Source organism: Rhagoletis pomonella, unplaced genomic scaffold, assembly GCF_013731165.1.
Source record: "Rhagoletis pomonella isolate Grant_MI unplaced genomic scaffold, Rhpom_1.0 Rhpom_scaffold_00005, whole genome shotgun sequence".
Classification (NCBI taxonomy): Eukaryota; Metazoa; Arthropoda; class Insecta; order Diptera; family Tephritidae; genus Rhagoletis; species Rhagoletis pomonella.
In genome coordinates, this window is record NW_023458559.1 from 75,012,484 (window position 1) to 75,024,175 (window position 11,692).

The window sequence follows — 11,692 nt, forward strand, 5'->3', positions numbered from 1 at the left end:
TGTGGGAAATAAAGTCTCAGGCACTTTCTGACAGAGAACGAAACGGGAATAAATCTTTTTCGAACTATTCGCCAATAATGGAGGCGAGAACAAAAGTTTTCTCATAGAGTTCCATTACTTTGAAATGATCTTTGAATACTAAAATTGATCAAAGAAGAACTGAAAGATAATTGTGCAAATAAAGCCAACGAAAGATTTAGGACACGGCTTTATTTTTTTTTTTTTTTTTTTTTTTTGCATAACAAATGAAAAGTTGTTCTATAAATGCCCAGTAGTTCACCCTAATAATAAACGACGTGGAAGTTGAAATGATCCAGCTTTTCTCTAGCTTAGAATTAACAATTGTAGTTCTCATTGAAAAGATTTTTCATCCCAACACGGAGAAGTCTCTCATTCTCAGCATTAAGTTCTCAAAACTTCTGTTCTCATTTTTTTCTCTAGCAGAACGTTCCCCAGACTTTTGTTCATATTTGATCTTCCTTGGAAACGTTCTCGATCCTTTCGTTCTTATTTTGTTCTCATTAGAAACTTTCATCTACATCTGCGAGAACAAATGTCACGGCATTTTAAAGCTGTTGAGATGAAAAGTTCAGGAAAAATATTTGGAAAAACAATTACATTGACCTGTCAAAAGAATTTGCTTTTAACCTGAATTTTGAAGATTAAATCATATAAAGAAAAGAAGGTAATGTGATGAGTGTATATCAGGGATTGGCAAAGGGTGCTGTTTTTGTGACTTTAAGCCTACTCACGTTAAAAACGGAGGATGAACGAACACCACCGCAAAGCATGCTGTCTTGCAAATACAGCCACCACAAGTGAACGATACTTATAACAGCTCATACTCACGGTGCAGCGAACAAAGGTGGCGCCGTCAGTAGTACCGCTACTTTGGTTTTGCCGATTTTGACAGTTGTGGTAACTTGTAAATAAACCTTTGTTTACAAACCAGCGAAAGAGAAATTTGAATTATAAGTGAAAAATCAGTTTAAATCGTGTTAATTTGCAATTTGTGAGTGATTTTTGAGTTGAAGACTGCGTAAAAACTAATACAATGAAGTGCTGTGTGTTAAATTGCGACAACCGTCAAGATGCAAGAAGCGTAGATGCAAGTGTAGCGCTGGGACGAATCGGTGCATTTTGTATACATAGGGCACGGCAAAGCCGTTTTCGAAATGTTTCTCTATTATTATATTAACAGCATTTCCTCACAATGATTTTGTTTCTGCTCCACGCAGTTAACTAATCAGTCCCGCAGAAAACTGCAGCAGCCTTAATTGCAAAGCAATGGAGTGCACTAAAATGTTCACTGTTCTCTAATAGATTAGGTGAAAAATGCAATATTTTCGCATTTAGCAAAATTAAAACACGTTTTTCGCAGTAAAGTGAACAGCTTTGGCTGTTTCAACTCGTTCTTCTTTTCGCTCTATTCTTTGTTTACTTGTGGTACACAAATGTCATCGCCCAGGACGGCGCAATCTTGTATTCTATCATTCTTGGCTCATACTGATATTGACTTCGGCAAATCTGTACTCCGAAACCAGCAACCGCCGTATTTGATCGACTGCCAAAAGCACGATACTGCTTTGGACGGTTGCCGAAAGCATGACAGCTTATGTGAAAGACTGGCGAAGGCAAGATGCCGCAGTTAGCTAACTTGATTTGCTGCAGTGAAGGCGCGTTTGACGTGTTGCCGAAGTGATGATACTGTAGTTCAAAAACATTCAAAGACACTTGCTTGTTTGAAATGAAGCATTGATATGTACATACATACATACGTACGTAACCCTTTCCGCGGTGGCTGAAGGATTTACAGTTTTCAAAAATGAAAGAAAATGACATGGAAATAAATATTTTCTTTTATAAGTAAATTGCATGCTGTTTTTAGATCAAAAACATTCAAAAGTTTTATTTCTTAGGGTCAGATCTAAGATCAAGATAATTTTTCATTCAATCAGATCATCGAAATGACCTTCAAAAATATAAGTTTTGATTTTTCGTCATTTTGACCTAAAGCGGCATGCAATGAATGAACATAAAAAAATTAAAATGTGTTTTTCCGTGTTTTCCGCCCAAAAAAGGCAATCATTTTATCCAAAAAATTTCATTACAACAAAATTATACAACTGTTGGAGCAGTAATTCTAAATTAATTAAATTTCATATTTATTAATTTTACCACTGCTTGCATCCAATTTCTTTCCACTCAACTGTATGTGCATAAATGCAATGTTTTGCAGATTAGAATAAACAAATACTTGCCATAAATCAATAAGTTGATCAAGCATGAATTGCAGTTTAACCCATAAATATTTACTGAGACTGGATTAAAATATGCAAACATCTCAACAATAACACTTACTTACGCCAAATATCACAGCTGTTGCCCCTGAATAAGCTATACTCTCTATTCAATGGAACGCTTCTTAAATGCAAGAGTCATATCACAACAACTTTTATATATCTGGCGAGTTAGATAAATATTATAGAGCGCCGATCTTGATGATTTTCTCAGTAGGTCTTGTATGATTTAATTATAAGTAACTGTAAAAATTTTAAAATTTTAGCCATCTAAATGCGGGACTTTACTAAACCGATTCAGCTCGTCGTTCTGATGGTTTTTCTATAACTTTTTATAGGTCTATCTCTTCTTCATCCAACATTGGACTAAAGTTAAAGTACCCCTTCGTCTTAATAAATGAGCTTCCCAAAAGTTGATTTAGGTTTGTTGTTTTTCCCGCCCACGGGTGCCCGAAAGTGCCCATTTTGTGTTTCATTTGCTGGCTCTCTTGCTGTTGAGAGCCACTTTGAGAGAGTGATTTTTGTTTCTCACTAGCCCGAGATCGCCCGGACTATTTTTCCAGGTGAGTTTGTTAAAACTGTCAAATTTCCTAATAAATATACAACCGCGTAACTAACATTTGCTGCCAAAATTTGGATTTGCTCACACAAGCTCTTGGCTCGATCCTTATCCATTCATTTTGAAATATACTAGCCAGAAATGCGATTGCTTTATAAAAAAAGGGAACCATTTTGAAATATGAGTGTTTTTACTCTCTAAAAAATAATTAATGCAACCTCACATACGCGGTTTTGCATTTCGTTGATACGCGGTTTTGTACTTTAAACGATAATATGCTGTTTTTCTTTCACATATATTCAAGCGTTCAGCAGATCTTTGAGTAAATAGATATATTTGTTCAAGAATTTCGTGCTATAGAGCTAAAACTTGGGCGATGTTCGAAAAAAGAAGAAATTACTGACATTCGAATGTAAAGTTCTCAGGAAAATATTTGGCAAAGTTAAAATAGATGAATGGCGTAAAAGATGGAGTGACAAACTTATTGCTGCAAATTCATATACCACAAAGCAAGAGGAAGACCAAGATCAACATGGATTGATGAACAGAACGAAGACTAAGGGCCGGTTACCCAATGTCTGGTTATCACTACCACTACACTATCGACGATTTCGACATCATGCATGTAACATGTGATCGATAAAGCAGTCGTTGTACTTAACTAAGGGCCGGTTGCTCAAAGCATGGTTGACACTAATCGTCGGCTAACATCATTATCGACGTTTTCGACTCCATGCATATAACACGGTGTCGGTAACGTGGATAACGATGTTTAACCGCAGATTAGTGTTAACCAGACGTTGAGTAACCGGCCCTGAATGGGGACTTAATCGGAAAATCTGGAAGAAAACAACGATGAACAAGGTAATATGGTCGCGTATTGTTCAGCAGGTCAAAGCTCACAAAGAGCTGTAGCGCCACACGATGACAGGTATGATTTATTGAAGTAAAATTTGTTTAAAGGAAACATCAATGTATTGTTGCCAGAACAAAGTTTTAGCGATATTCAGGTCAGATTTGTAAGCAGAACTTTCTTATACACCCTTGTACAGTTATGGAATCCATTATTTTGGTTTTAGAAAATCCTTTCTTTGTTTTCTTATAAACGTTTTTCTTTGCTTTTTTATAGTTATTGTGTTACTTTGGATTTGGTGCAGAAAATAGCTGCCCTATATCCATTTCTTTCGTATATACTACTTTCTTATATACAATTAGTACTGTAAATACAATCTTAAGGTGCATATGTATGTACGTACAAGTGCTCATATGTAAATGATTTGCAAATGAGTCCGTTTGTTGTCTGTGCACGCAGTAATCAATAAAGAGGGCATGCTCAACTCGCACCCAGCCACACGCCGATTGATACCGTATTCTAAACAATATTGAAAAAAAAATCTACATATATAGTACATTGAAAATAAACCCGTTTCCAAACCATTTCTCTATATTTAACACCTGTTAGCGATGCCACCGTCAACTTGTTGTATGAAAAGCGCAGGCGGGTGGGCTGGAGTGCGAGGTGTCGAGCCCCCAAAAACAAGATCACCATTGGCCAATGGCTAAACAGCCGGTAACTCAAACAACTGTCTGCTTATGTATTGGTACCTTTGTATACATATATATATATGGCCATTGCCGCTGCGCTGCAAATAACACACCTACCAGGGTTGTTGCGAATATTCGCATTCGCATTCGCATTCGCTTTCGCATTCACAATAATCAATGCGGAGCTTTCGCGAATGCGAATGTTGCACCGATAAAAGGTATATCTGACGAACAAAATGAAAAATTGTAGCCAATTTCTTTTTGCCTATGGTCGTGGGAATATTTTTGTAACAAAACAGGTCAGATGTCATATATATCCACTTTTAATAAAAATGTCTTTAAACATATTATTTCTTAAGCTATATAACCAAACTATCAATGGGCAGTCATACAAGTTCCCACTTCTACTTGACCTTTGACGCACGTCAAAAAGAACATAGTCCTTTTAGTATATGTATATATATATTTTTTTTCTGGACTTTAACTTACTTGCATTGGTTTCTTTATTATGATTATTTTGGACTAATCTTAAAAAAAACTACTAGACATAAAAGAAAAAAGTTCACTGTAATTATAACCAAATTTTCGTGATTTGCTTTTGTTCTTACATATATTCGTTTCAATCATTTCAAATGGGGCTCTTCGGGGAAATTTTTAGCAAAAATTAAAAAAAACATAAATTTTATTTAATTGGGCAATATTTATTTCATTGGGATATACATACATTGGACCCTTGGCTAAAAACTTCTTCGGTAAAACTGGCCCCCTACGTCTCCCTTCTTAGCTATTTAAAGTCAAGAAGTAAGCTCCTTTAATGGGGATTTCCAGGGGAAATGGTCAACGTCTGGCTATAAAGAGAATCAATGCTCGAATATGTAAATAAAAAGATATAGGTCTGACCATTAATTAGGTAAAAATTACGTAACTATCTGAGACCCTCATCATCTGTGATGCCAATAATTCAAATCCATATGAAAAACGGGGTGATTTTTTTTTAAATTACAATATTCTGAACCGATTTGAAAAAAGAATTTTGTTCAAAACTTTCATTCCTGAAAAATAATAATTTATTTTCCATATCCACCTACTTAGCTCGCTATAAGCACACATTTTTCAAACCTGTCACAGAAGAATGTATTAAATATGCATTACAAAAACTAAAATCGAAAAACGCTGATGACGTTACAGGTTCCCCTAATTCTGAAACAGCCAATGGAATGAGAATGAAGAATTCTTTTTAAAAAGCTTTAGAAAAACCTGACACATTTGGTTTGGCTTGTAAGCCGTGTTTAAACAACGATCTCACCATTATGCTAGATTCTTCAAATGAACATGAAAGTCGGGAGGATACATCCGACATTTTCAGCCCCGATGAAATTCTCATTACTTTTTATTAAATATAATATGCCAATTTTTAAATTCAAGTACTAAATAGAACAAACATTATTTAAAATTAATAACTTTTTAATTTTTTTATTTACCTAAATAACTTAAAAATACTTGACATCTGCATTCGCATCCGCGGATGTCTAAAATTCCACATTCGCAACATCCCTAACACATACACTGGCATAGATCTTGTCTATGGGTTTGAGAATGATATGCAAAAATTCAGTTGAATGTTGCTACTCGTATTTGAAATTATAAGTATTGGTTTGTTGTTTTAATTAAAAATACACTTAACAGGAAAATAATTTATGCTTTTGCTAATAGCTGGTGACATATGAATAGGAATGCGGCGCTTTGCTGACTAGTATTTTAGTTTTTTTGCTACTATTTTCGCCCTCGCTAATAGAAAATAAGGGCTTAAGTGTGAGTATAAATTCCGCGATCATTAATTTGAGTTTTATATGTAACAGTTTTAATAAAAACATTCAAAGTACACATTTCATTCATATATGAGGCCATGAGGGCCAGAGTAGAGCCTAATTGACATTTCAAAATCAGTTGAGGTGGACCATTACAAAGAATCGAAACGTTAATAGCCCTAGGCACGCCCCTTTAGTACCCTTTTACTATAATATGTAGCATCACGTAGGTCCAATGCACTTTTTAGTAAAAGACCGCATTTATTTTTTATAGATCCTTCTTTTTTAAATTACTATTTTTTTTTCTTGTAGATAGGCTCCTCTGGCCTTCATGTCCTCATATCAGGAAGATTTTTTAACCGAGTGAAACACGATTAAAATTACTCTCTTATTAAAATTTTCGAATTACACTGTGCGACAATTCAAACCAGCCCGGGCTTTGCTGATATTTTCTGAAAGTATACATATCCAGTAGTAAAACACTCAATGGATTTGCAAAAGTTAGCTCGTATTTTTATTTCATGGCCTACTAAAGTTTTTATGCCCCGGCTTAATTATTTTTCAAAAAAATGGGGAACATGATTAAAATAATAGTCTGAGCGAAATTAAAGGTTAAGACATGTATAGTAAAATTTCATTGGAAATACTTTCGTAGAACATTTTAACCCATTAGCACCCGCCGAAAAGGGTCGTTTTGGCTCATAATTCAAGAAACCCCGCAAAAAGCAAATTTAGAAGGTCGTTAGAGAATTAATATACTATTCTTCGGAAAATTTTACTAGAGGTCTGCTCAGGCAATAGCTTCATGTTTGCTTTAATTAACCATAGTTACAAAAGCCATTCCTTCCCCAATAGCACCTCATTTGGTTCATAAAAATCGACTAATTATCAACTTATTTTATAGCTTGCTCAGTGATACGCACATTTTTGATTACCGGGGCGTATGATGAACGCGAGAACGAGCATTTTTGACTTGAACTGTAAAGTATGGAACTGTAAAGTGTTGAGACCAATCTCACATATTAAGTGACTGCGTCCAAGCGTGCTTTACTGATTATGAAGGTCTAAAATTTAAAACCTTAAATTTCTTTTTCGGCCTTTTGGCCAACTTTTATTGGTGGTTACATTCCGATTTCGTACATTTTCAATACCAACCTTCCTTGGATAAATGGAAACCTACATACCAAATTTCGTTAAGATATCTCAATTTTTGCTCGAGTTATCGTATACACGGACGGACGGACAGACAGACATGGCTAAATCGTCTTCTCTATTCATTCTGAGCATTTATGTATACATTTGTCTATATATATCTCGATTCGTTTTGGCTGTTACAAACAACCGTTATGTGAACAAAGTTAATATACCGTTGTGCACAAGTGCGCTCATGTATAAAAAATCTATTTAAATCGGACAATCCGTTCTGGAGTTATGGGGTCATACGCTTTACGCTACTTAGTTTTTTATATAGAGGGATATAGATATAAATTTTTAAATAGTTGGCGACCCCCGTCAAAATTGTTATTTCTGGTTAAGAGGGTCATTTAATTTAATTAATTAAGACATTTAATTTCATTCATTCCCTGAATGAGTTGTAATATTAAGCGGGTGGCTACCCTATCACAAAGTTTTTATTTTTACCTCAAGATACGATTTGTAGATAAATTTCGTCACTTTCATACACTGTGATGTGTCCGTTTATATTAACTTAGACGGATAGGGTCTTCAAGCCTTATTAGCGAAACATCTGGAAGTAATGGAAGGAGGATTATTCCCGACACCCATAAGAACGCGAGTCAGAACGCACATGGTGAGCAAAAATTATAATTTTGTACTATTATTTAACTTGTTTGTTTCAGTGAGGTAAAACTTTATTTGGGCGAAATCATCAGGAATTGCGAAGTATGGTAAATTTTAATTTAGAAGCTAAACTGCCTACGTTTAAATACGACTTATAATTATCATACCAGAGCATAAAAAAATGTATGATGGTCCCTCAATGAGTGATTAAGTAGATGTCAAAATAAAAATGCTGAAATTTCAAAAAATTATCCAGTCAATGCATTTAAGATGTCCATTGACCGCGTTGGCTTCTGGCCAAAAGCTCTTAGTGAAAGCAAATGATGATCAGCAAAAACGAAAACGGCATTGAGATACTAGCAATAGCATATTTGCTAAGTTTACGTTAAGATTATAAATACACATATCGATAAGCCTAACTGATTCCGCCGCAAAAAACAAACCAACATGTGTACATACATATATATGCATAAATATATTTGTATTTGACCATCAGCATCTGACACTATCTAATTTGAGCCAATTTGTCATACCTACTTGGCATGCTTTCATTTTAAACAGAATTCTTTTCTTTTTTGCTGTCTTAAGTAGCAGAAGGGCTGCTGACAGCTGTGGAGTTTATTTTAGTGAATTTACTTTTTACGAGTGGTTTAATTTGTCAGCTGCTCATTACACGGCTGAAATGTATTTATGGTTAATGTTGCGTTTGACACTTTCAATGTTAAAAATCTTACGGTGGAGTGCCAATAATTTTAAATACCATAAATTTTGATGAACATTACAATTTACATGACTGCTGGGAAACGAACTTGTAGAAAATTTCATCTAATAATGGTCAACAAAACCAGCAACATAAAATGTCTACCTGCAGACAAAGTCAATTAAATTCTCATATGTATTTATGTAGAAAAATGTGTGCTTTATATGAACATACATAATATGTATATGTATTCCTCATCAGCTTTCGATTGTTCCAAATGATGCCGTTGTCATGATATCCTTGCCACACATACATACACAGATACATGCATACATATGTAAGCTTTTTTATTAAAAGACGTCAGTATGTATTTATGTACATATATCGCCAGGTAGATACCTAAATAGGTGACCGTTTGATTGTTTCTCTCTGTTAATTACATTTTATAGCACGGTTGCCTTATAAGGTGGAATGTTTGTATACATACATACATATGTGTTAACGCGGAGAAAGCAACTTAGTTCATAATCACTCTTCTCAAATGTAGTAAGTCAGCGCCTGCGCGATTTTTCCGAGTATGTTACTCTAAAGGGTGTTTCAGGAGTGTCGTTTTATGCTTTTAGAAAAGCCCATATTGATTAGAGTTGGGAGGCACAACGTAAATTTTCAAATGTTTTTATAGAAACGTACATAGGGACATATTAGACGTCTGCATGAATCTATTCAAACTGTTAAATAAATTATTCATTTTCATATTGAATGAATGTGAGTGGCTTTGGAATTTATTTAATTTAAATGTTGATATGAGTAACTAAAGCACGGACTTTACCACTTTATTGGTAGATCTACCAACTTTTTAGCTATATTATATTTTCTACCATTTTTACCAACAAAGCCTAAAAATCTACCGGAATGCCTTGGTTTGGGCCCATATAAAAATACAATTTATTCCAAGGCGAATTCATATTAGGTGAAAGCAGGAGTACAAAAACAAAAATTGCACTAAAAATGTACGCACAATGCCAGTAAGAATTGCAACAATTACATTATTTTGACATTAAGAACTACCGAGGCGAAAATCTAGCTGCTGTGGTACCACCATCCTTTATGAATTCGCCATGTTTTATCTTATTTGAATAAAAACTAACTGATCTGCGTATCTTAATTTTTTTCAAAGTCTATATGAGTATCCACATGACAACGTTCAAACGTTGTAAAAACAAATTGAGTGAATATGAATGATTTGAATGTTTTTCATTCATTCAATCACATTCTTCCGCTTGAAGATAGAAAATTTAAAACAAAATGAATTTTCATATTTTACATAATTCAAAACGCTGAATGTTTTATATATGAAGTAGAATATCGAAATCTACTGTATTCTGTTTGGCTGAAAGTTTTAATCAACTCATGCAAAGGTCTAGTACATATTTAAGTACAGTGAAACCTCGATATAACGAACCTTGATAAAAAGAAACTATATAACGAACCTTGATAAAAAGAAACTCTATATAACAAAATTTTTGCTGAGTCCCCTGTAAAAAACTCGAAATTTGCGAAGTTTTCCTTACAAAAATGCTCCATAGACATAACGAAGAAATTTTGAGCACGAAAACATTTCCGAATATATGTACGGTTGAAGTCCCTTTACAAAAGCCTCTATATAGCGAAGTGTCGACTCAAAAGCGTCTAGATAACGAGTTCTGAATATGATGACGCTTAGAGTCCCATTATAAAAAAAAAACAAAAACGAAAATATACTTACAACGAATTCATTCCAAAATTTAGGAGATTTCCCTGTATCGAGGTTTTGATATTCTATAAATATAGCGAAACAATAGATATAACGAGGCGTTTGTTCAAACCCTTCAACTTTCTCATATCGAGGTTTCTCTGTATATATTTTTTGATGATATCATTTACAAAATTATCGTCACATCGTTAGGCCTAATTATTATCAGACTTTGCCCATTTTTTAAACCAGGGGATTTCGTTACAAAAGTAATTCCCAAGGTTATATCTCATCCGTTCTCGAATAAGGATATTTTCCGTAATTATATATAACATTTTACAATAGTGGAATTTTCTTTGGCTTAAAATTTACAAAAATATTTCCTCGGTATGAAGGAGAAAAGTTAAATTATAGAAAAATTTAGAAAATTCACCAAACTTCTGCGTATTGCAGTTAAAGATTAAATATATGGATAAGTGTTTAAGACAATAATTGCAAGCAATCATCACCTCTGTCGGTTGGCATGTTAATCATTTTAATCAGTAGAGCTGGACTTATGTTAAGGGCACATAACTGCGATTATAAGCCCAAGTCGCTTAAGTCGAACGTCGTACAATCGATGCACATTTTCGTATTTGAATTCGTGTTCGTATTCAAATTTGTTTTCGTCTTCATCTACGTATTAGAATTTGTCTTAGTCTCCGGGGGGTATTTGACTTCGTCTCCGCATTCGAATTTGTATTCCTGTCTTCGTCATAGTTTTTGTCGTCTTCACATTTCTCTTATAGTGATTTCGTTTCTTCCAAAAAATGTTAACCCTCCCCGAAGAAAATGTTAATCTTCCTATTCGTATTCCTCTTCGTTTGGGTCTTCATTTTCATATGAACCCTCACTCTTTGTCCTCGCATTCTCCTTCATCTTCCTCTTCGTATTGCTTTGGTCTTCTTCTTAGCCTTCTGGTCTGATTATGGCAACTTAACGTAACTTACGGCTCTCTCTTAAAAATTCTGTTAGATGGGGGTCGCTTATAATTAATTAATACGTAACTTAATGCCACGTCGAAATCTGTTTCATTTTGATTCCCTAAGTTCTACGTTCCGTTAAGTTAAGTTAAGTTGCCATAATCAGTCTTCTCGTCTTAATCTTTGTCTTCAACTTGAACCTCTGCCTAGCACATTTCGAGAAATCACTCTCAATATTATTGAAAGCGGAAATAGAGAAAAGTAAAATGGAAGCACTTCTGTAGCA